Below are 27,773 nucleotides of genomic sequence, written 5' to 3' on the forward strand. Positions count from 1 at the left end.
TTGACAACTGGGAAAAAACGGTATGAATGTCAGTAAAAACACTTATGTCTACATTTAGAATGTTCAATATTGACACATTCCTATCTCTTCCCAAAGGTACAAGTAACACCTCCTATAGAGCAGCATGCTCTTGATTACCAACCTTTTGAGGACATCACCCTGCTCTCCATGAATGATGATACCTTCAAACAACTCCTGGACTCTATTAAATCTCCTCCTCCGGTCTTGCCAAGTGATTACAACATTGTAGCGTCTCCAGAGGACCTGCTTTCCACAGGACAGGCCCCACCTAGCTGTGCTTTCCTACCTTAGGACTCTGAGGACCCCCAAGTTGAATTTCAATGGGAAGTGGTAAGAGTCCAGCAGCGAATGGCTGATGAGGTACAGTCAGGGATGGAGAACACAACAGAAACTCTAGCAGGAGTCCATAGGTGTCTGAGTCCTAAAGGGTATGGGTAATACTATTACAGACACCTATAATTGCCTCTCTTTGATTGATGAGTCCCTATGTGACATTGCTGGTGTCATGATGCAGAGGGAACAACACCCATCAGAAAAGGAAGATGTAGACTTCACCAGTTTTCAGCAGAGATTCATAGTGGTCCTGTTTTTGACATCATGCCACCTCTTTTGTCACCCAGTAGTATACTCTTTGTTTGGGCACCTGTTGGTTTTAACCACTTTTTGACTTTGAAACCCTCAGGCCTTCCCTAATGGCAATTTGTCACTCCTCAATGAAATTCTCCTCACTTCCATATGTCAGATGACATGTCTCTAAAATGGACTCGGTCTGGTCATCTACCTTTTCTATAACTGTTGGTAGACAAAATGGGAAAATGGGAGTCCATGAAAAGATTGTGAAGGATAATCAATCTTCAATAAATTGAAGGTTGTACACAAGTCGGTACAAAACCTCAAATTGAAATGTATTTTTTTTGTTGCTGAAAGGTCTACATATACCATAGAGGAACAGTACAGTGTTAACCCACTATTTCACATCACAAAAAGAATGAGCAAAACTCAAATTCACATGTTGTCTTTGGGTATGCACCTAAACCAATTATAACCACTGCTATGGTCTAATGAGCAATGCGTTCTCTCCCAAGTGAATAGCAGTGTGTAACATCAAGTGGCAGTCACTTGACTGACACTCACTGAGAGTCTGCTCCTAATCATATTAATACTTACCACCTAAAAATGTGAAATGTGAGCCCATAACACTGTTCCACTCATCCATATAAATGTAGCTTAGTTAACATGTCCACTGCATCATCCTAAAATTATAACATCAATGGACATACTGAAGAGATTCTCCTGTAAATACATCTGCATGGTTGTAGCAATGATAGGCAGATCCTTATGCATTAATGCAAGACACCAGTGTGTGTTCCAGCACAGCTAGGGACCATCAATTTCTATCAATTTCTATTTAAGATACATTCTGGCATATACCATGCCCTACACTTACACACAGGGTTCAAGAGTAGGAGACTACTTTTATTGTGCTGGGTGTGAACCTTTTTCTCACTTACAGAGTCCCAAGTATGGAAAACACTTCTGAAAATGTCCAGAAGTAGTCTAACAAGTGTCCCTAGGCCTCTGACAAAGCTACATATTCTTTTATATAGCACAAGTCTTTTGCATCATCATGTATGCAACTCATGGTACACAATGGTGCCAACTTCTACATATGAACTGATGATAGACTACTGAAAGTAATACAAATTAATGCATTGAAAATATTATTACAACATATACCTACCCACCCTACACTAACTAAACTAATAATAGCATAACATACCTACACTTATCTAAAACTACCTAAACTTCTATTATACTATCTAACCTTATCTTAATCTATCTTAACTTATTTTGCTAAATGTTAACTACCATACACACATGACAAGTTAAACATCAAACCGACCCCCCATAATAAATATAGATTAGTACAATACAAAAATTAACAACTCTAAACATATACTAACTATACATGTATTTCCAAACAAATATACATTTTTTTGTTTGTATTTCATTTTTGTACTAAACATCAACCCCACACCCACTTAAAAAACTAAAACTAATAAAACAGATTTATAAAACACTACCTATTAAAAAATCTTAAAACTAACCCCTACTTACACTTTACCTATGCTAAGCCCTAACTAGTACTATTTCTAATTACTATAATATAAAAACAACAGAATAAAAAGGGAAGGTTAATATGTAGAGGGAGAGAGTTACATAAATTGTGCAACCTGCACCATTCCACATTTCAGATTATTTACTTGTTCCTACCATATAAAGCACACTCTGCTGCCTGCTCAAATGCATGAGGACAGGAATGTACTCTTCGGATTTAGATATGTGGCAAACCTGGCCTGTCCTTAACATGTAGTACACTGCATCAAATTGCATTGCTGCGTTGGTTGATTAAATATTTAGAGCCATGGCTCCATGTTGGTCAACAGTTCTTACAACATGATTGATACATGTTAAAGCCTAATTCTATTTGAGAAGATGTGAATGACTTGATGTTTACACCGACTGTGACATAAAGACAGCACAATTAATTAGTTCAAACATTTATTCTAATGTTGAACATTTTAGACAATTGCAGACAATTTGTCCATTATGTCATGTTTTCATGAAAAATGATCCACAATGTTATTGCATTGCTGCCGACCAGCCATTGTGTGTTGATGTCTCCTCCATTATAATCCTACTCCTCCATTTAGTCAGTCTCTTCAGGCTCTGCGTCCTACAGGACATTAAACCTTACACAGATATTGTGGAGGATCGCACACACAGGCATAATTTTGCACACCATAGGCGGGAAGTATAATAATCATCCCCCTGACGTGTCCAGGCATCGGAACCTGGACTTCAGTACTCCGAATGTTTGTTCAACCACATTTCTTGTCTTGATCAGTGCCTGGTTGAACAGTTTTTCTGGCTCCATCTGGGGATGTACAAGTGGAGTCATCGCCCATAGCTGCAAGTAAGTTCCTTGGTCAGCTCATAGTAGAAAAAAATAAAACTGTTATTGATTATGTACATTGTTAAAGAGACTTACCTTTCCATTTGTGTTATGTATACATACTAAAACACATTCTTACAGTATTGTATTTTATCTGTTATATATACACAGCTCACCATTGTTTTACACGTCTCTTCCAGTTCTCTGTCTCATTGCAAATGCTGACCATGCCCTGATACTTTGGACACCCATACAAGTTGACTTTCATGCTTGGGCAGTAGAATTATTGTGATAGGTATTTTGAAATGTTCTTGACCTCTCTATGTTATGTGCAAAAGTGACAAAGTAGTGATCTTATTTTCTGTCCTATGTACAGCCCTAAGTAGGGTTGTACCACGCTTGCACCGCAGTTGCATAAAAATTGTCCTTTTGAAACACCTTGTTTTGTTGCTTGCTAAAATGACATTGACACAGCCTTTTTTTGGTTGCCTACTTTACTATGGGAATTTGCTGCCTACATGTATTTCATTTCCAGCATGTGGCATGGATAGTTCTACATTTTGTTGTCAGCCTTCAGATAATGCTTGTTGGCAGACAGGTTGTCATGCTGAACTTAGATTTACACATAGATATGGCAATGTGGGGCATTTTTATGAAGGAAACATACACTTATGTAGGTACAAGTAGCTTTCTACCACAGACCTGGACACAATGCTTTAGGTTTTAGCACATATGTATTTGATTCTAACATGAAGGGATTTTGTACTTCTATAACTTGATTCTGTCATCAGTGATGTTGTAGTGTGGTTAGTTTTACGTATCCTTTGCGCATTAGCTTCAGGCTTTAGGCCTTTGTGCACTTTGCCCTGGATGTATTTTATTCCTTTGCTTGCAGCTTAGAGCCTCTGTGCACTTTGCTCTAAATGCTTTTTATTAGGCTTCATACTGTTATTTTTCCAATAGCCAGTTCTACGGTCTTGTTTTATATTCATATCACACTGTTTAGCCTACTTTAGCACTGGAGTTCTCCATAACACATTCTTGTTCACTCTGTGCTTCAGTCAAGGATACAGTCTGGTACATTGCCGATAGACGTGGTAGGAGTTTAGTCTTTGGCATTCTTGCGTAGGGACATTTTGTGATCACGCTGACATGTTAGTTATAAAAACACTTCCTTGTCCCAATACACGCAAGAGGGGGATTCTGACCAGGGAACCACAACCAGACGCTGACTGCCTCGTTGCAGATGCTGAACCAAGATTACAGCCTTTGCTCAGGTATGAGGACTGATGTCTCCCCTGTGATTCAGAAAGGCAAGTTAGAAGCTTAACATGCTGTGCTCGAAATAGAACAAGCAGAGGGAGAGTAGAAACTATTAGACACGATGATAGCTTTGTTCTTATGTTTTACTCTCCTGGTGACTATTTCAATCCTACTGTGTTGTATGGTTCTGGTTATTGCGGCTCACGTCTTATTATCTAAAATGCAGTCGTTTTATTAAAACATTATATAAAACTTATACTGCCTTTGTCATTTGTATATGAGATTATACTGTAAATGAGAGAGTTGGTTTGGATCTGAGTGACCACGACTTCCCTGAGAAGTACCAAAGATGTCATGCGCTCGGCTGCCCAATCATCTCTCCCCCGTGGGAGAAATGAGGCACTGCTAGTTAGCCGGAGCAAAAACCAGATTTAGGGTGACAGAGTTCCTTACACATGGGTCAGACTCAGTCCCCCACACCGTGATCGATCCTGCTGCCTAGAAATCCAGTAGTCTCATTTAGGATAATGAGAGCCCACGCGACAATGCGGCAAGAGAATGTTGAGATTGGGACCCTGAGTACACTGTGATGCCTTGCCCTGGTTACGTTTAATTCTTTGTTACTTACTGGTGTATGACACGTTTGACAACATTGTGTTTGAGTTTGTGAGTTTAACGTTGATGGATTCCTATGAAGAGAATTTGTTCAACTTAGAACACAATACTGGTGATCTATCACATTGGTTACATATGTCAAAGTTGCTGGATATATATGTGTATGTGTGCACCTAGAATATCAGTATTGGTGAGTCATATGAGAGTTTTGTACTGTTGGTATCACATTGGTAGACAACATTGACATTTACACATGAATGGGACCTACACTAATAATGCATGACACAAATGAAATTTACAACAACTTCCTCCAGTGTTTCTCCAGAAACTATGGTCAACATACAAGTATACTGCAATGTGTGGCACACTTTATTGTGAATATATGATTTGTTCACATGCCATTAATGTATTGGAAAAACTGACACAGAGACCAGGTATGCCATTGTGGTGACAGTCATGTCACACATAACCATCATGTCCCCTTTGTACTGATAATGATTTGTATTGTATACCACATGATTTATGTCTTGATTTGTTAACCAGTGCAGATGATGTGGATCAGTCCATTCACATAGTGTGAGATGACAGAATACTACAGTCAGATGTCATGTTTCCACTGCCATTGCAGGATTAGTGAGGGAAGGATATATTGGAAAGTCATTGTCTACCTGTTGCAGTAAGTTGTTCCCACTATGTGCATATGACATTGGGGCCAGATATTTGACATAGTGGCTCAGTACAGTGCAGCACGTCACTTTGCTGCACTGTGTCACTAGGAAAGGGCTTGAATACACAGTATTTAAGCCATATGGCACTTTCCTGTCCTTTTACCCTGCACTGGTACACAATGTGTTGGCTAGCGCAAACATAGGACGTGTGGTATGCAGGTTATTTGTTTTCCAGGAAGGGGCATCTTCCTGCATAGAAGTATCCTTAAATACAAATATGGGGCATCTTCCTGCTTAAAACATATTCTTAGAGGCATATTCCTCTATCCATGAGTGCCACAGAATGCAGCACACATAGGAAGAGGAAGTAACATGGATGAATTAAGTAATTTGTCTTTGTTATGCCTCACCTAGGGAGGCATATTGATATGACACATTACCAGGTTTACCTGGCTTGGTATACATGACATACATCATAAACCAAGGAAGTTGTATGGAAACACCCACCCTATACCCACGGAACACCTTCCTTGCACACAGTAATGCTACATTGCATGACTGCAGATTTTTGAGGCCATTCAAAGTGAGGCAAAGTGGCTTTGCATGTCTTCAACAATCTGATTTAGAGGTTTGTACGACAAATGTACCACTATGCATGGTGCAAGCATGAGGCATAATTCTCATAAGTACGTCCCGAGGTTCACAGACATGCACAGAAATAGCTACTATGTCATATATTTCAAACTTTTAGATGGTATTTGTCCTTACCAACAAGTAGGCCATTCCCATATTGCCCATTCTGTAAGTGCTCATTGATTATACTGTGGCGGAAGATGTGGACATCTTCCGCACATTCTCGGTATTTGGCCACCACATTGATTGATGTCCAGATGGTCCACTATGGCCTGGACATTGCTAGAAAATGTGTGCTTCATGTTTCTGTGCATGTGGGATGTTTCAGAAGGAGAAACCAATTGTAAGTTTGCAAGCCATTGCACCTAAGACATGGGAAAATCCCACAGTGGCATAGAAGCCTTGCTGTGTGTCCAATTGTTGTTGCTGGTTCTTGGGGAAGAGGAGGTACTGTGGAGTGAGCCTGATTATGGCATCCAGGGCAGACGGTAGAAAGTCAGAAAATGATGCCTGGGATATTCCTGCCACTCTGGCAGTTATGTACTGGAAGGAACCCGATGCCAGCATGCAGGACATAGCCATCAGTTTGACTTTTGGAGGAATGTTAGTGGACCTGGCAGTTGTTGGCTTGAGGCTTGGACCAATCTTGTGGAGCAGTTCACATCTCCCTCCAGAGCCTGTAGAATTTGATTACCTCATCCTCTCTGCAGTCAATGAGGGATATGCGCTGCCAGGATACACACTCCCTCCTCCTTCACTGCCTACATGGTGGTGGTCTCCTTACAACTCCTAGCTTCAGGATTACAACCTCCATGGTGTAGTTGAGCTTGCTAAAGTGTTTTATGATGTTCAGATTTTTATACCTCAAAACTGCATCATATCCTTGCCTCTGTTGCCAAAGCACAGATTCTTTTAGCGCATTTCAGGCTTTGCACACCACATCCCAATGATGCCTGACACATAGGCAAACCCATTTATATCACTGCAATGGAATTACATTCGATTTTGTAAGGGAATGCCTATCTTGCACATTTTGATTTGTGCATGGCACAACTGGTTTTGGCAAATACATTATCTTATAAATATTGAGTACCGCTTGCGCCTCTGTTACATCAAAATTTGTGGCACAACACTGGCACAAGCTTCTCATCATTATGCCCCATAGTGTACGCTTCCTTCTTGAGTACTGTGGAGAGATGTACAAAAATAATGCTTAGAAGGCTTGTCAGGTGCAATTTTATGAATTATGGCTTTATTTGAATGTAAACATTTTTTTACAGTTGCAGTTTCTTATTTAGGTCTTTTCCTCCTATTTAAATTCACTGTATTAGTATACCATAACGTTCCTTCTTTCCTTTTCTTTGCAGAGCTTTCATGATGGTGCCACCAAATCCTCGGGAGAAAAAGAAAGACAACCCTACTAAGTAAATATTCATAACATGATGTTTTTGTCCTTTATCTTGCCTGACAATCACAATATTTTCTTTCTTTTCTGATTCTTATGAGCCCAGGAATGATTGGGAAAGCATTTTCCACCTTGAATCGATCAAGTGCACAAGGACCTCTAGCCTTCACATCAATACTCTACAAAGTATTGTGACACACACTTGGATTCTGTGATAAGGCCCGTTCTTAGGCGAATATTACTCTCTTCCTCCTTCAACTTTATTATCAACCCAAGGTCACATTTGTTGGCTCGCTGATGTGTTTGAGGACAACAAGGAAACAAACAGAAATTCAAACTTCTCTTCTGAACTGTCAGTCGGGGAGGAGTATAATGGCTACAAAAGTTAAAAAAACTACTTCAAACGTGCCCTGGGCCCCCATCCCAGCCCTAATGAATCTCATCTCTATGCATTCTCCACTATGCACAGAGATTAAAGCAGCATAGCATCACCATAGCCAGAGTCTTTAGGATTAGTCAGATTCACTGGGTAGCCAAAGCCCTCCTGGGTTGTAGCATGCTGTGCAGCAACCATTGAGGGTGCCAACAACTCCTCGGTCCACAGATCTGCTTCCTTGTCTTCTTTGTCTTTCTTGGCCCCTGCTTTATTGTCCCCATTGGTTGCAGCAACACTCCACCTACCTTGCTTTCGTTGAAATCCACATTCTCCTCTTGGTTATCTTCACTTGGTTTCTTTATCCTCACTGTCCTCTACTCCTTGCTTATCAACCACTGTTCTCAACTGTTCTCCTCTTTTCCTCCTGAGTCCTTCTCCTTCAGACCTTTTCTTTCAGCCCCTCTTCCTGCCACATCAACTTATTCTTTAAACTTTCCTTTTCCTACTCCTGTTACCCCTGGCCTGTGTGCCCCTCCCCTTTATTACTTGTACTTTCTTTCTATGTTGTTGTGATTGCAAGAGATTCATATATCATGGGACCCCATACCATTGATTCAGGTTAGCCTTGTTTTTTGATTACAGTTCTTCCACATTTGTCTTCCCTTATTAGTTCCTCCACAATTATCTTCCCTTACGTTCTACCCAGGAAGCAAAACATTTTGTGGTACCTAGATAATAAATCTATATTAATTTGATTGTTATCTCTGTGATGAAAGGTACCAGATCGAAATAGCTATAATGTAAAGAACCCTCTCAACACTTTAGAATGTATTTTTCTATCATTTCTTGCCATTGATTTTAGTGGAGCATAATCCACATATAGCTTAAACTCTCCCTTCTCCACATAATACCGAAGGCTTTCAATGGTCTGTCTGATTTAAAGGCATTCTTTTTCAACTTTAGTGTAATTATGATCCCTAGGAAGAAGTTCCCTACAGTACAGGCCTCTCCATCCCTTCCTGATCTTTCTCAGGTAATACAGCACCAATACACACACCTGAGGCATCTGTTTGGAGAATGAATCCCTGTTTTAAAATCTGGTGATTGGATTATGGGGTCTGATGATAATACCGCCTTCAGTTTTGCAAAGACAGCAAAAAACATAGGGGGACTCTTTGTCTGCCTTCTTCATTTTTTGTGAACAAATTAATCAGTGGATGGGCCCAGAGTGGAATAATTTGATGTTAATATCTGACAAAGTGTTCAATTTCTTTGTGTCTTTGGAAAGGGGACATTCACAATGGATGTTACTTTTTCTTCTTGGGGCTGTATCACATCTTTTCCCAGTAAATACCCAAGATATTTTACCTGTTTACCAGTTAAGTGCTTGTTGTTCGGATATACTTTCAAGCCTGCTTCAGTTAATGTAACTGGAAAGGCCTCACAGCAGGATTCAGAGGAATCTGATAGTAGCCTCCACCTAAATCTACTGTGCTGATAAATTGGGCCTGCCCTAACCCTTCCATCCATTTAATCTATTCCGGGGATAGGATAAGTGTCAAATTTGGATATATTATTCACCTCCCGAAAATCTATACCTAATCTCACTGACCCATCAAGTGTCTCACTTGAATCATTCATAAATTCCATTTACTTGAGAATGGCTCAATCACTCTCAAGTTTAGCATGGTTTGTACCTCTTCTTCATTTGCTTTTCTTCGTGCTTTGGGGATTCAGTAAGGTTGTAACTTCACAACCATTCCTAGACTGGTTTGTATATGATGTGTATTGTACTGGTTCAACTGGGGTGTATGGAGACCATTCCTAGACATGCACTTTAGCTTTTATATAATTCTTGTCATTTTTTCCGGGGTCTGAACTTACTCCATACAACCCAATTCCTCTATTACCCACTGCAATTAAGATTGGTGTGGGTCTTCCCCATTTTGAAGAAGTTTCTTTTCATACTTTAAAAACATTTGGTTTGTATGCTGTTAGAAATTGGGTCTCTAGTTGGCAGAGGTATGCACTCTGTCCAAATAGGGACCACAATCCTAGTGAGAGTAAGCCAGATACACACTCTAAATTAACCTGTGCTTACCCCCTGGTAGCTTGGCACAGAGCAGTCAGGCTTAACTTAAGAAGGAATGTGTAAAGTATTAGTGCAACACTTAAAACAGGAAAACCGTGAAAGCACCCATACAAAAATAATTCACAGCAAATTAAAAAACAGATCTTAATTTAATGAAAAACACAAGACCAAAACAACAAAAATCCAATAAGTAGAAGTCGAGCTATGATTTTTAAAAGAATATTTACAGTTGTAGTCCCTAAAAGCTTAAAGCAGTAGTTTCTAACCTTTTGACTTCTGTGGACCCCCACTTTATCATTACTACAACCCGGGGACCCCCATTGAATAATTTTTGGAATCTGGGGACCCCCTACTGAGTCGTAACTGAAAGCTGGGGAACAAATCTATTAACACCATTTAATTTTCTGAGCAGTAGCGGACGCCCTGAGGAGGCTTCTCAGAACTTCAGGGATCCCTGGACCACATGTTGGGAACCACTGCCCTAAAGCACTAACTGGGGCTATCTGGTCACGCTAGACCAGGGTAAATCCAAGTTGAGGCTGAACGCAATGTGGCATGGGCCCGCTACAGGGACCAACCTTGTCCCACTAAAACAGTACCTTGAATGGAGGATTGTGTCGGCATTGAATATTGGATGTGAGGAGCAGAGGAGACAATTCGAAGGTGATGTCTAGGTACCAATCAATGCAGTCTGGGGGTGCATCGTCATCAGGCCATGCAGTCATTGATGCAATGTTCTAAAGGCATGACACCTTGCCTTTTGCAATAAAGGCGATGCTTCATCGTCAAGCTGCACAGCCGGCAATGTAAATGCGATGCGTCAAGACTGATGGTGACGCATCCATCCTGAGTCATCTAATCAGCGATGCAAAGATCTTGTGATGGGGTAGTTCTGTGCAGTGATGGCAATGTGTGGACTCTCTTAGAACACAGCTATAGAACCCACTTCCAAGGGGACAGGACTGGATTGGCACCACTTGGCAGGGTAGGACTTACAGTTGGCGGAGTCCAGAAGCTGTAGGAGAGATGCACGCAGTCATTGATGTCCCTGAGAATGCAGAGCACGAGGCAAGTTAGCAAGCCCTTGGAGTCACTTTGGCTCTGGGGATGTAGATATACAGGCCCAGTCCTTTTCACTCCCAGACAAGGAGGCAGAAAGCAGCAGGGCAGGCAGAGCAAAGCAGACTCCAGCAGAGTGACACTTCTTTCAGCAGCACAGCAGTCCTTCGTCCTGGCAAAAAGTCCTTAGGTCCAGAACTGTACTGATTTGGAGAGGTTTGGGGTCCAGCATGTATACCCACTTGTGCCTATGAAGTAGGGGAGACTTCAAAGAGAGGCCTCTGACGTGCACAAGGTCCCTGCCCTTCAATCCCTGACTCTAGAAACTCTATTGGGGTAATGCAGATCTTTTGCATGGGGATAGGCACAGCCCTATTCAGGTGCAAAGTGTTAGCTCCTCCCTCTCATCCAGCCCAGGAATACCCATCAGCCTGGTGATGAACCATCAGGATGTAAGTGAAACACCTCAGCTCCTTGTGTGTGTGACTGTCTGGAGGGAATGCACAAGCACCCAGTTGTCACCCACCCAGATGTGGATTCAAAGACAGACGAAGGCACAGAACGGTTAAAGCAAAAAAATGCCAACTTTCTAAAACTTGCTTTTTCTGACTTGCAACTTAAAATCCAACTTCACCATAAGTTGTGATTTTACACTGTAAGTCCAGAGACACCAAACTTTCAATATCTATCTGGTCCCAAGAGAGATTACATTTATAGAAGATAATAAGGCAATCCCAATGTTAACCTAAGGGAGATATTGGCCTTGCTGTAGTAAGTTTAAGAGTATTTCACTAGCTGGACACGCAAAACTTACAAATACATCTCCAACCTTTTAAATCCTCTGCACCCTGCCCTGGGGTCTGCCCAAGGCCTACCTTAGGGGTTTCTTACATGCAGTAAAAAGGAAGGTGTCTACAGGGCAGTTTAAACCTCACCTATAGGCTCTGCAGTGGCAGTTATGAGACATGTGTAAAGGGTTGCTGAAGTGGTGGCACAATCAGTGTTGCAGACCCACCAGTATCATTTAATTTGAAGGCCTCAAGTACATGTAGTTTACTTTACTAGTGACTTAGTAGTAATTTCAATATGCCATTTGTGGATAAGCCAATTGTAACATGTTTTTAGGGAACTAACACATGCACTTTAGCACTTGTCAGTAGTGACAAAGTGTCCAGAGTCCTAAAGCCAGCAAAAACAAAGTCAGCAAAACAGAAGGTTGGAAGGCAAAAAGTCAGGGGAAACCGCATCAAGTATGCCAGGTATAACATATGTGACTGGGGTTACCTTCTCTATTATCTTATAAGGTCCCTGCCATTTGCTTAACATTTTTGTGGGGAGCAAAAGTAGTACATAATGTCCTGGATGAAATACTCTCAATTTTGTCTTTTTGTCATTTCTCTTTCTGTATTTGTTGGTGTTTTTCTAGATTTTGTCTTCTTATTTAACTTAAACATGTTTTTAACACACCTACATTTTCCAACATGTTTTTAGTCTCGTCTGATCAATTCTTTAAGGCTTCCTTTGCCATGTCCAGCAGGGTTTGAGGCTTTCTTCCAATACTTCAAAGGGAGTGTGTCCTGTACTTCTCTGTTCTTTATATTGAATTGCGAACAAAGTCAAGGGGAGCATCAGGTCCAACTGCCTTGCTTCCATTTAGAGTAGCTTTCAGTGTAAGGTTTTATCTTTCCACAAGATTGTCTTTTTGAGGATGGTATGTGGCTGTTCTGATTTGTTTTATGCCTAACTGGCTACATATCTGAGCCAATAATTTGAACGTAAAGGAACTTCGTTGATCCACTAAAATTTCCTTTGGGAATCCCACCCTTGAGAATAGTTTTACCATAGCATATGTTATTTGGGAAGTATTTGGTTGTCATAAGAGAACAGCCTCTGGATATGGGGTGGCATAATCGACCTTTATTAATAAATAATACGAACCAATATCCCCCTCATGAGGGTACTAAATGTACAAATAGGTTCATCTTCACTCTTGAGAAGGGCTCTTTGATAATTAGTAAGGGTTTTAGAGTTGCCCTTAGGGGTTGATAACTGCTGTTCTTCTGATAAATTTCACATTATTTACAATATTTATTTATGTAACTAAATATTCCGGGCCAGTAGAACTTTTCCAGTGTGGCTTAATTAGCCCTGTCTCAACCAAAATACCCTTCCAACAAGTGACTGTAGGCTAAATGCATAACTTTATCTCAAAAGGGTTCAGGAATTAGGATCTGAACTGGTTGAGTCTTCCCTCTTTTTCTATACAGAACCTATTGTTGTTAAAATAATGTGGACCTTTCTCACTTAGGTCTTCTTCCTCCTTTGCTTTAGCCCATGCTTTCTATCGGCTTGGGTTGTCACTTTGTGCTGCCCAGAAACTCCTCTCTGATTCCTAAATTGTTGTTTCTGCCATTGCTGTTAAGACTTGTACTCTATATTTGCCCTGGCTTCTATAGGCTTTACCTTTCCTCTCCTTAGGTATTGGCCAGTCTCCACTATCATCCTCAGCATATGCACGTCTTCCCACCAAGAACTCCCTTTCTTCCATGCTTCTTGTACAAAAATGTCTAGCTTGGGGTAGTTGGTCCCTTCTATTAAAGATTGTGGCAGGTGAGGAACTAGCCTCACCATCATAGGGATGGACTCTTCTGTATTCTTTTGTATTACTACCTTTAGCAACAGATACTCTTTGTTACTCTCATGTACACATTGAAACTTGATTGTCCCCTACATAGATGGGGATCACTGTGCAATACATGGGGCTCATGATGGTCTGTTGGCAGCTGTGGCTAGGCGAGCATTTACAGGGTTCCATTAACTTTAAGGGGAACAATGGCAAGGAGCCTTATTTAGCTATCTTATATACATCACATATTTTGTCAGTCAAATGTCCATTGGCTCATGCTTTGGAGGTCAAAACCAAGCAATACACCCTCAACCTCCATAAATATAACATTGGGATACTGAGACTGCTAGCCCACTTCTGTCACTAGTCACTTTTAGCCCTTCTATTTTCAGTTGTACTATAGGTTTTTGTAGTTTTTCAAAAGTTCCTTTAACTACCATTCATCTCTACCATCATTACCGGCTTGTGCTTGTGCTTTGCTATAAACAGCTGCAATCTCTACCACAGTTTCCAGAGTTAATTTACTTTCTTGTTTCACCAGTCTCTGCACAAGAGTATGCAGGGAGTTCACAAAATGCACAAAACAAATAATTTTCAAGATCTCTTCTTTTGTGGCAGATTCTGGTTGTAACCATCGATCTGTTAAGTCTTTACTCAGTAAAACAAGACCTGTAGGGTTTCACTAGGCTCCTCTTTTACTTCTCATATTCACATCTATGTCTAACCATTCTAAAATGCTTTCCTTAAGGTCCGGGTATTGTTAAGTCCCCTTTGATTGGCAGCTTGATATGCCATTTGTAATTCTCCTGTTAACAAGGGGTCCAAATATGATGCCCATCTTTCAGCAGGCCATGCAGTGGCTTGGGCAACCATTTAAATATTATGAAAGACAAAATCTGATCCTTCGCTCCGGTGTCATTTTTTCATGGCTGTATCTTGCCTCGGAGCTACTTTATACATTAAGAGTGTGTCCGAATTGAGTTTTGAAATGATTCCTAGTCTTCGCCGGAAGTCACAATGAACGTCTCCAGGGCTCTTAGCATTTTTGTTGGCCGTCAGAGAGTTTTGCGACAGAAGCCTCTATTTCCTACGGTCCCACTTCTGACATTACTTTGTGGAGGGATGGGCGAAAATAATACTGAGGAAGCTTGTCTGGTACGGTTTAATAAATGATGGCTTTATTTGAATGCAAAAAAAATCTTTATAGTTGCAGTTTATCGTTAGGTCTTATCTTCCTCTTCCTATTTACTGTGTCAGTTTCTTATAACATTTCTTCTTTGCTTTTTTTGCACAGTCTTCTTGGTGGTGTGACCAACTCCCCTCAGGAAAAGAAGGACAACACAGCTAAGTAACTTTTTGGCAATTGGGTTACTGATTGAGGGTGGTTAAACCCTACTCAAGCAGCAACCATTATCTCTGTCAGAGTGAAGTCACAAACCAATCCCAAATTAACCTGTGCTTAACCCTCTGACAGTTTAGCACAGGCTTAACTTAGAGGCAATGTGTAGAGCATTTATGCAGCACTTCAAACAGCAATAAAAGAAAAATCCCACACCTTTAGATAAATAGAGTGAAATGGAATAAACTTTTTGAGATCAAAACAACAATAATCAAATCAGTAAAACTAGGAATATGCAATTTCAATGTTTAGGTAAAGACAGTACCTTGAAGCACAAAACACCAACTCTAATTATCTGGTCGTACTAGACTGGGACACAGTTACAAGTTCAGGCAGAACTACAACCATCTGCAGATCATTCTCATACCACTGCGTCAAGATGTGGAACACTCTTCCCACCCACCTGCGTCAGACCAAAGACCTCCTTACCTTCAAGAAACTTCTCAAGACCTGGCTGTTCGAGCAGAAGCAGCACCTTCCCCCTCCCCCCCACCTCAGCACCTTAAGACCCTAACAGGTGAGCAGTGCACTTACAAATTCCTGATTGATTGATTGAGGCTGACCGTGATGGAGTCCACGTCAGATAAGCGGACCAATCTAGGTCATCTGAACAATGGTGCCTTAAATCTGGGTTGTGGAGCACTGGGAGATCCCATGTTGAGATTGGGTCACACAGCAGCGGTTCTGAGGGGTTGCAAGGCTGCGATGTAAGGTCCTGTGTCATCATGGGGGATGCTGTCCATGAGGGACTTGTAATGTGAAGTCCTGCATCAAAGGTGCATCGCACAGCAGTGGTTTTAAAAGAAGCTGTGGGTCTGTGATTTGGACTCCTTCATCATCGTTAAGGATGCTCTTGACAAGGAGTTTGTGATGTGAAGGCCTGCATTGAGGATGCCTTGCACATCAGCAGTTCTGAGGAGACTGCAAGCTGTGATGTGAGGTCTGGTGTCAGGGAAGCGTTGCGCTGTGGTTGTTCCGATGCAGCTGCAAGGAGATGCATTGTGCTGCATTGGGGGTTTCTTCATAAGAACACACCGGGACTGACAGAGCAAATTTAGGCCCACTTCAAAGGGTCCAGAAATGGTCTAGCACCATTTGGGGGAAGGACTCATATTAGACAGGTGCTGGGTTCAAGGTGGTTGGAGCCTTTTCTGTATTTGAGGCTCTGATAAGGAGGCCAGCAATCTACACATTGGAGTCATCTGGGCGGTCCTGGTTTCAAGATGGGGGACCAGCCCTTTCACTGAGACAGCTGGGCAGTAGGGCAGCAGGGCAACTGCACAGTAGCCTTTTTTTGCAGAGCAGCATAGCAGTCCTTCAATGTTATCCACAGGTCCAGAGGTGTACTGAAGTGTTCAGACTGCGCATCCATTATTTATATCTGGTGCCAACTTTGAAGTAGGTGAAGGATTTGGTGGGCTCCATGCCCAGAAGAGCTTGAAATGTCCTACCTCTCTGCCCCGGCCCCATTATGTCCAGTGTCACAATAGACTGGTTTCAAACCCTTTTGTGAGTGTGCTCAAGAAGAGCCGTCCTCAAGTCAGAGATGGCGCCTCGTGCAAATACACATGCTCCTTTGTCTCACTGTCTGAAAGACCAACTGGCAGCTACACCTAGACATGTGACACAGGATACAGAGAGCAGACACTAAAGGGTTAGGACAAGGAAATTGCACCTTTCTAAAAGAATAACCACAACAGGGGCAGCCCAAAAGAAACCTAGAACATGGGGCAATATAAACTGTCTAAAGAAGAATGTTTCTAGATATGAAAAACAATTAGACCATCACTTGATACAAAAGACATTTAAATCAGCATGGTGTCCATATAATAACAATTAAGAAGTTAACACACAATGATTTCAGAGAGACATATGTTATTATTATAAATGCATGATGATAAACAAACTTCCAAGCATAACAACTTACATAGTTAGTGCTCAAATTACATACACATAAAAAGGTCTGAATCCTAAACAGGCAGTATTTTAACAGTTTTTTTGACCCTACCTAATCAAGGATCATCATCAGGACAAAGCTAATGTATTTGAACAGAGCATTAAAAAAAAGCAATGAGCAGAATCAGTCCAGGAGGTTCACAGTAAAATAAAGCCAACAGGTAATAAAACAATTTCAGAGACTATTTATTATCAGAAATTTGATGTTTGCAAGAAGCTGTGTGTAGCAGATTGTATGAGAGAATATGATTCTAGAATGCAGGAGGTTTACCCTGGTGGGGTGAACCAATTAATGATTTCTTTCGTGAAGCCATTCAAGGCAGTAACTTCAACTGCTATTGAGAGATGGGTTAAATGGACCATGCAGGAAGCAGGTGTCAATTTGCAGAAATTCAAACACATTCAATGAGTGGTGCAATGGTGATTTAGGCCTTTTGAAAAGGCGGAAGACTGGAAGATATTATGAGAGGGGCTGATTGATTGAATGCTTCTGTGTTTGCCAAACATTATTGCAAGCCAATCTAGCACATGGCAAATGTGGTGTTAGGGGGCTACCAACATGGATAATGATAGCCTACTATCATGTAATGAAATAGGGATTCTCCTAATAAAAGACCTATGGAATCTGGTAACAGGCCAGGAAAGACTGCCTGAATTGAAGAGGAAAAGAGACCTGTTAGTCTTGCTTATTCCCTTAGTGTGAAAAACTGTTTTGACTACATAGCGAATCTCCTTCCTCATCTCGTTCACCTTCTTTACTGGTAATAGTAAAGCCACTTTGACCATGTCTATCATGAAACCTAAAGGTTAAATGGAAGGGAACACAATTGGTACATTCAGTCCTTTCAGATGAACTGAAGGTAAGGCTGACTGCTCTTTGTCATGTTAATTGTAAAGTAAGCATCCATCAGATACAACTTTACTAACCAATTGCTTTCCAACAGAATATCTCCCAAAAGACAGACACAGTCCATCTTGACATGTCTGTAACCTAGAAACCTGTTTAAGTCCCTCAATTTGGAAGTTTGTGGTTTTTCTGTTCACCTCTACAATAGGCCCTTGCATCAACATATATTAAATCTCTTTGTCTATCACACTCTGTTGATCCAAGTTCAAAATCAATTCTTGTGGAGGAACATACTGCATGGGGATTTCTGTGAAATCTATTTTGAAACTCTGAATCATTTCTAAAACCCATGAGACTTGCATTATCATCTCCCATACTTTGGCAAAATATTTTAGATGACCACCTACTCTTCCCAGGGAAAAAGAATACGTCACTGAACTTATCCTCGTATCCAGAAGACCCTTGGCCACTGGGCTTACTTCCTCTTGCTCGATGATTACAGCCTCTCTGAGGATAGAAGGAAGCAGCCGTACTGGCTTGATATCCCCTATTATAGCTTCTCTGCTTGTAATTATTGACTTTTTTACCACGGGTAACCTTGGCCGGCAGAAAGACCCCTTTTGCCAGCCCTGCCTAAAACACCTCAATTGAACACTCTACAAATCTTATTTTGCCCCTTGTTCAGGGCTGTGAAGATGACAACATATTTACCAAGGCTTTTGACCATATCTTCCCTGAACAAAAGTCCTCTCAGGTTCTTGCTAACTTTCTTCCCAGGTAAATCCCCTAATTAAGGGTTTATCTTTATTGAAACTGCCTTACACCTTTCTGTGATAGGGCCAGCGTTAGCATTGCCTAATGGTACCAGAGCTCTTTGGCTCCATCGTATTAAAAGGTTGATGTCCAATGAGAGACTCTTAATGTATGCCTCTTCAGTTCGACTAATGGGCCAGCCTTAGCCAGGAGCCTGTCCTGGAACTGTTTCCAGGACCTTTCATGGGATCTCTGCCCATTTTAAATAAAAAGGAGATCAACTCCAGAGCTAAGTTTGGAGTGGGACAAACATAGGTGACAGGTCTCGACCATTCAGCTTTTAACACATTTCTCACTTCCTTTTCAAGTGGGTTCCTAGTCCACCTCTTAATAACGTTGCCCAAGTGTTCTATGGCCACCATTCTGCACTTCTTGGGTGCTTTATATTATCAGGAGAGAACATTTCGTCCCCTAAAGGGTTTTTAACACTACCCTTCAAAGTAGAAGGAATAACATCCTCAGCAAATTGGTCATCATCCCCAGCACCCTCCCGTTGGAGGTCAAGCACATATTCATGAAAAGATTCATTGTCATCCACCTGATATGCATTTTCCAAAAACTCATCATCCTGAGAAGCCATCTCTTGCAATGCGTTCAGGCCACCCATCCCTTGTGTGCCACAGAGGACACCTTTCTTCTTAGATTGTATGCAGCATACAGCACCACTCTTTTAAGGTGCTAAAACCTACCACTCTCTTTTTCAATGTGCCTAGTCTTCCATTTTCAGAATTGCTTTCTGATAAGGTCCAATATTAATTATCTGACCCCTTTTTATTTTTATTTTTCATATGACCTTGTCAATGGTCTACTGAGCACAAGGGAACTCAGGTAACTCTTTACCTTTTTCTGCCAACTGATTAAAAAATCTGTTACAATATAATATACAAGCTGTACTTAATCTAAATCTGCTTCCACTACACAAACTACAACTCTCCTGACCTAAAGCCCCCCTACCATTGAAACACCTCAGCGTCAATACTATAACTGCCAACTGACATTGTTAGAAATAAAAAATGGCAGCATATTCACTATATAAATAATGGGACAAGACCAAAGTGAGATTGCTTCAAAGCTTTTATTGGCTCAGCATCATACTGTTGCCCAATGCATTCCTCTAATGTGTGGAGCTCTGCATGAAGCAGCAGAGGAGCTTTCCCGCTTACGGCAGGCTTCAGCACAATGACCTGGTGTAGTGCATGGCCCGAGTGCAGTGTCTTGTCAGGAAAGCCTTGTGCTCCAACCACCATACAAGAGGGGCAGCAGTCCCCAAGCATCTCACTTGGGCGTGCGAAGCCATCAAAAGTAATCAATGACCTATATACTATATACATTTTGGTAAAAAATGAATAATCTTATATGAGTTTTCGTGCTGATCGCGTACATTCAAGCAGAATGCGCTGTGTAAATTGCATTGGGATTGTTCTGATGCGAGCGCATGCTTCCTGCATACACAGATTAGAGGACAGTTGCTGGGGAAGACCATCCTCTAGTCACGCGACATTTGGGTGCCATCTCACCTTGGGATTATTAACAGTGAGCATGATACCAATTGAGTAAGTGTGTATAGCACAATTCTGATGAAAGTTATTTCTGTTTGTATTGGAAGGTGGCAGTGTTTTTTTGGTGCATGAGGTTTTACGGCCACCAGTTCCTTGTATGATTGGTTTGGAGCAATTTATTTTTAAGGAATTTTAGGAGTTTAGTAGGTGTGATTTAGAAAATGTCCAGTTCAGAGTTTGAGATGGTAGAAATACCAGAGGGTAAGCTAAGTGAAAAAATTATCAAAAGATTAATACAATGTGAATTAAAAAGTTGCATACAAGAGAAACTTGAGAAGATAATGAACCAAAAAAGGAAAAGCTGCAGTTCTGATCATGAGTTTTGGTTTTTGTCAGAGGATGACACAAAAAAGTAGAAAAACAAGGTAGGAAGAAAATAGAAACAAATCACTTAAATGAAGGACTCAGAAAAGAGTGCTGGTCACAGCACCAAAATGGTCAAAGGTGTCCTTCGCATCACAATATTGAAAAAGGGTGTCCGTTGCAGTACAGATAGAAGAGGCGTCCAAAGCAGCGCAAAACAGTGATTGTCACAAAACAATGACATGATGACAGGGAATCTTGCGGAAAAAGATGAGGAGAATTTTTATGAATATGTTTTAGATTGACAGGATGAGGTTGGCAATGGTAATGAGTTATTTGTTGTAGATGAGAGTCCTTTACGTCTAAGGATGTGGTAAAAAATCTGCTGGGTGAAGAAATGTTTTCCCCTTTTAAAATTCGTCATCCTCGGAGTGCAGGTTGGTGGCCGTTGGACCATGTGGCTTAGTTTATTTAGAAATTGATCAGGACTTCTTTGGATAAAGAGGTCATGATTATTTTGAAGGCAGAAAGTTCAATGCTGGTAATTAAAGGCAAGATTTGTTTTGCTCCAAATTTGGATCCTGAATTAATCACCTTCTTATTTAAGATGGGTATGTATCCTAGAAAATGACTGGAAAGATCCCTTAAGCAGGGTCAAGATACGGTTTTGGATATTCTTGGGCCTTTGTCTCAAATACTTTATATGGCAGAAGATGCTTATTTAAATGAAAGTCCAATAGATTTGGAATTTGTGAGGGAATGGAGTCAGGGGGCTCTTATTTTGTTGGGAAAAACTAATGCCGCTTTGACTGTGGAAAGGTGGGAAGCAGTATTAATGAAAATCAATCCAAAGCTCAGTGAGTTAGCCAACAAATAGTCTAATGATAATCCAAAAGCTTTGTTGTTTGAAGAAGCCTTAGTAGGCAAATATGTGTGAATGTGTACATCTTTAGACAAAGCCCAATTCAATATGAAAAAAATGTTTTGTGGAGGTGGTTTTAGAAGGGACGGCAGAAGGGGACTTTGTGCTGGCCATAGATTCCAAAGGTTCCACTTTAGTCAGAAAGGAAGAAGTTATAAAGGAGGATCAATTTCCATTTTTTACCCATAAAGGGGTAGAGGTCAATAGGGTAGAGGTAACAGACCGCAAGGACAAGGATTGTCAGAATTTCAAGGTGAGTACAGCAACTACTTCTGGTTCTTTCCAAGAAAAGATAGGAGGTTGTTTATGATTTTTCAGAAAAGAATGGGAAAAATTTACGCAAGACCCTTGGGTATTAGAAGGAATTCAAGGTTACAAACTAGAATTTGTAGATCCTCAATATCAAAGCAGAATGGCCAGAGATCTATATTTGGACAAGGAATAACAATTGGAAGTGGAAGAAGAAATTTCAGCTCTATTACCAAAAGGAGCAATAGTGTCAATAAGGTCAGAGGATGGTGTCTTTCTGAGCATGCTTTTTTGGTGGAGAAGAAAGAACGAGTATGGAGGCCTGTATAAATTTAAGGAATTTGAACAAGATTTCAGTTTACAGGTATTAGAAGATGAAAGGTATCCATCTTTTGAAAGACTTGGTTCTAGAAAACAACTGGTTGGTGAAGATGGATCTCAAAGATGCTTACTTCACTATACCAATGAGCAAGGACAGTCAGTTTTTCCTACAATTTCAGTGGGAAGGACAATACTTCCAGTTTACTTGTCTTCCATTTGGCCTATCTTGGTGTTTCACCAAGGTAATGAGGGTAGCGGTTTCTTATCTTAGCGAAAGAGGTACGAGAATGATTGTTTGTCTAGATGACATTTTAATTATGTTGCAGGATGTGAATCAGTTCCTCATGGATTTGCAAATGACATAGAGTCTACTGGAGACATTGGGTTGTTTTGGTGAATTAAGAGAAATCAGTATTAATCACAGAGGTTCAAGTTTCTTAGGTTCACAATAGATGCAACAAAGGTTACATTATATTTGCTGATAAGGAAGGTGAACAAGATAAGGAAAGAAGTTTGTTATGTGTTACAAAAAGAAAGGATAACACTAAGGGAATTGGCAAGGTTTTGGGACTGCTGTCGGCCTCAATGAAGGCAGTTTTTCCAGGCCTGTTGCCTTATCGGGCTCTGCAGTCAGGTTTGGGGGATTGCAGCAAGATTTGTCTGGACTTGGAGGCAAAGGAAGAGTTTATTTGGTGGTTAAACAATCTAGAGGTTTGGAAAGGGCGTGCAATTTTTGGATTTTGCCGGATTTTGTTTTGGAATCAGATGCCAATCTCTCAGGTTGGGGTGCCTGTTTTGGGTGCACAGGAGACTGGTGGTTTATAGTCAGGGATGAAGATGAGTCTTCATATCAATTGTTTAGAAATGAAGGCAACTTTATATGTTCTTATGAGTTTCAAAAGCATTTTGAAGAACAACACAGTGCACTTAAAGTTGGACAATGTTTCTGCAGTGACATGTATCAATTGATTAGGGAGGTGTTGATGTCTGATTTAGGGAAGGAGCCTTGGGGTTTTTGTCCAGAACAGAAGATTAGTTTAAGCGCAGAATATTTGCCTGGCAACGAAAAAGTGTTTGTGGATTGGAATTCAAGGTATTTGAAAGATTATTTGGATTGAAAACTTTGCAGGGAATACTTTTTTAAAATAGAGGATAATTGGGGTCCATTGAAAGTGGATCTGTTTGCAAGCAGGTTAACTTGTCAGGTTCCGAGATATTACAGTTGACTTCCAGATCCAGGGGCAGTAGAGGTGAATGCATTTCAACAAGCTTGGACAGTGTTGTGGGGATATGCATTTCCTCTGTTTGCAATGATTCAGAGGGTTCTGCAGAAAGTGAGGAGAAAGATGTGACAATAAGTACTGGTGCCTCCTTTTTGGGTATCTCAGGCATGGTTTCCAATGTTGTTGGAAATGGCATGCAATATTCCTTTTTCTGTGCCAGCGAGTCTGGGCCTGTTGGGAAATAAAGATGGGGAAGAGCATCCCTCGGTAGAGTTGGGGGGTTTGAACGTTCTTGTCTGGAGAGTATCAGGGGATCTTCTGCAGTGTCAGGCCTTTCGAGGAATTACTGGAGGGATCATGATCTCCAGGTATTAGATGCAGAAACAAATTAATCTGGAGTAAGTGGGTTTGTTGGAGCATGGAAAGGGACTTGGATCCCGTGGAGGCACCTCTTGTGAATATGGTGAGTTTCAGTGCAAGAGTTTGGGAAGGGTTTGTCTTATAGAACTATAAACTGTTATAGATTGGCGGTTTCTGTGGGTCATGTGTTAGTAGATGGTTGGAGTGTAGGTCACAATGCATTGGTATGGAGAGTGGTGAAGTGTATTAGGTTGAAGAGACCACTGATGCCTAAGTAAAAGATTTTATGGGATGTAAACAGAGTTCTTGATATGTTTGCTACATGTCTCAATAACAGATTTTTAGATATTAAGAAACTTTCAATGAAACTTTCTTCTTTGTTGTGTTTGATATCTTGTCGTAGAATTTCCGATGTGAAGGTTTTGGAGGTAATAGATTTTATGATCCCTTTGGAATGACAAAAAGGACTAAGACTATGACAGAATCTATGTTTTTTTCCCAAAATGTGATGACAGCTTTGTGTAGTATTATGTTTGAAGGAATACAAGTGCAGAAGTCAAGAAGTAAGACCTGATGGAGTGAACCAATTGCTAATTTCTTTAATAAAGTCCTTTGAGGCACTATCAACATTGACTTTTGCCAGATGGATCATATGGACAATGCAGGCAACAGGTATAGATTTACAACAGTTTAATCATTGAATGAGAGGTGTAATGGCCAGTAAGGCATTTTGAAAAGGAGATAGGTTGGAGGACATACTTTAAGCTGCTGATTAGTCTAATGCTCAAATGTTTGTAAACCATGATTATAAGCTGATTGAGCACGTCAGATGTGGTGTTGGAGGGCTACCAGCATGCATAATGATATCCTCTGGTCTTGAAATGAAAGAGCAATTCTTCAAGTGTAATGAAATGAGAATCAAAATTTCATTAAAGACATGGAGGGTAGCACTATCCCACCCTCCACTCCCTGTGTAAAAAAAGAAAAGAAATTGAGACATGAAGGGAATATGATTTGTTAAGTTAAGAAATGTTTGTTTACCAGTGAATCAATTTTAAGGTTTAAGATAGCTTGAAGATTAATATTTCATAGGAACATTTGTTTAAGGATGAGTTTAACGTTTTAGCCCATATTTATACTTTTTGACGCTAAACTGCGCTAACGCAGTTTAGCGTCAAAAAATTTAGCGCCGTCTAACGCCATTCTGAAGCGCCATGCGGGCGCCGTATTTATGGAATGGCGTTAGCCGGCGCTAGCAGACCGGCGCTGCCTGGTGTGCGTGGAAAAAAACCACGAAGACCAGGCAGCGCCGGCGTAGGGGGAAAATGGCGTTAGGGCATCTTAAAATGGGGCAAGTCAGGTTGAGGCAAAAAAATCGCCTCAACCCAATTTGCGCCATTTTTTTCGACGCCCAGACGCCATTTAAATGACTCCTGTCTTAGTAAAGACAGGAGTCATGCCCCCTTGCCCAATGGCCATGCCCAGGGGACTTATGTCCCCTGGGCATGGTCATTGGGCATAGTGGCATGTAGGGGGGCACAAATTAGGCCCCCATATGCCACCAAAAAACAATTTAAAAAAATACGCCATGTCAGCCTGTCATTGTGTCATTGGCTGTATCTCGCTGATGACACAATGATTTCCAGCATCTACAAATAAAAGACACCCTCTACAAACAGGACTTGAGACTCCATTCAACTTTGCATCATAGCAACATACCATAAGGGATATTTATCCCTACCATACTATTGGACTATACTTTCTGTGTGCTGTGGCCAATTTGTTCAATTTTGGCATTAAAGGATATTTAATACATAATGCTTGCCTACTGCGTCTTTAATTAAATTTAGATTCTCATTTCATTACACTTGGAGAATCAATATTCTATTATCGATTGCCAATATTATATGATGTGATATGTTCTTTAAAGTGCTGTGCTGGAGTGGCATTGGGGTTGCATTAAAAGATGAATGCATAAGGACAGCCCCCGGTCTTGTAATGAGATTGTAAATTCAGACCATATTATTTCAGTAAAAGCGAATGTTCTAGCTTAAAAACTTGAGGTATGGGGCTACCCTATCAGGTTGATAGAGTGTTCCTTGATACGTGCGTGGTACTATCATAGGGAATGCCTGTTAGCCCCTAGGGCCAAAAGAGTATGGATGTTATGGTATATGTTACTACTTTCTGTACACAGAGCAATGCCATTGTCAACATTGTTAAAAAAAACATTGGCCACTGATTATATCTAGAAGTATTTCCAATGAGCTACTGTTGTTTTCCTTTGAGAAAGAAAAAAAACCTCAGGGATCACTTGGTCTGCGCGGATGTCCCTAAAGCATTGCGTGATTTGGCCTCATTGGGGGGCGAAAGCAAAGTTGTTGGCAATTTTAAATGTGGTAATTGGTAGATGTGTGACTCTACAAGCAATACAAAACTGTTTGTCCATGGCAAAGTCCAATATGCTGTGAAAGATCATGCCGGTGTAATTCACAGAATGTAGTGTAGGCAATCTGATGCCCATGCATTCTGATCAATATTGGACAAACTTCACAAAAGATGAAGTCAAGACTCTCTCAACACAAGAGTAGAATCCGTTTCAATGTCAGATCAACACAACCACTCTGCAAATGATATCAAGTGGAAAGTCATTGAAAAAATCAGGAGATCTTCACATGGTGGTGATACTCAGGTGATCCTCAACCATGCTGAATGTGGTTGAATTTTCCAAGCATTGTACATAGACTCAATACCAAGAAGGAACACAACTCAGTGCCACTACTCTGATCTATTATAATGACTGTAACATGTGTTACACCCATTTTTCCTACAGAAAGATCTAGTGCCCCTGCAGTATATCTGATTATGCTTAATGTCTAGTTTTCTGACATGTTTGGTCCCTATAATTATATGAATTAGATGTATATTGTGATATGATTACTGTCTGAACTACTGGTAATCTTTCATAATGTTTGTTTGCCTCTAAAAAACTTTAGGCTACTTTTTTGTGCATATACATTGTGTGGCTCCTGTTGTCCATAACAATGGTGTCTATTCCTAGAATGATATGCAGTTCTTTCTTAAATTGCTGATATGATTGGCTAATGCGTTGAAACATATTATTGTAAGTCAACTGTGATGGCGGCTACTGGAGGCAAAAGGCCTGATTCACAAAGGTAAATTTAGACTTTTGGCCTAAACGTAGAACAAAAGTTCAAGTTTCTGACTTTCGGTATTCACAAAAGGCATTTATGAGTAGTATCTTTACATCTGTACTCAGAGCGGAGATTCCACTCCAGGTGGGGAGTGTACTCACTGCACTCGAAGTGTACTTTCCACTCCCTAAGTGCACTCTCCGAAGCCGGAGTATACTCTCCACACTCAAGGCATATCTCTGTCATGAGTACAGAGAGTACACTCTGGTTAAAGAGAATTCACTCTGCACCTGGCATGAAATCTCCTCCCCAAATGTGGATGCAAAGATACTACTTGTGAAATGCCCTTTTTGAAAACTGAAAGTCAGAAACTAAGACTTTTGGTCTAAGTTCAGATCAAAAGTGTAGGGGCCTGATTGAGAATGTGGCTGTCGGACCACCAGACCTCCAAGGCTGCATTCCCAATAACACTGCCAAGTCGATGGCAGTGTTATTGGCCCATATTTATACTTTTTTAGTGCTGCATTTGCAGCATTTTTTGATGCAAAAGCGGCACAAATTTACAAAATACAATTGTATTTTGTAAATTTGCGCCACTTTTGCATAAAAAAATGATGCAAACGCGGAGCTAAAAAAGTATAAATATGGGCTTTAAGGTTTGTGTTATGTTCTTTTTGCTTTATTTGTTCCTTTTGACAATAGTTTTTTGCAGGTAGATGGTTGGAGAGCTTGTTTTGGATTCTCGGAGAGGCTTTTGGGGCAGATGCAGCCATACTGAGAGAAACTGTACCCATAATAAAGACAATTACTTTCCTGCATTTCTGAGGCTTGAAAGTGAGTTTTCCGTACCTAGTCTAGTAGGCAAGGCATTAATAATCTTTATCAGATTGCCTCTTTGTTCTAGCTTGGTGGCATACTGTTTCTTAGCTGTGTCAAAGTATTTCTTGGTTTC

The sequence above is a fragment of the Pleurodeles waltl genome, chromosome 7 (genome assembly GCF_031143425.1).
Source record: "Pleurodeles waltl isolate 20211129_DDA chromosome 7, aPleWal1.hap1.20221129, whole genome shotgun sequence".
Classification (NCBI taxonomy): domain Eukaryota; kingdom Metazoa; phylum Chordata; class Amphibia; order Caudata; family Salamandridae; genus Pleurodeles; species Pleurodeles waltl.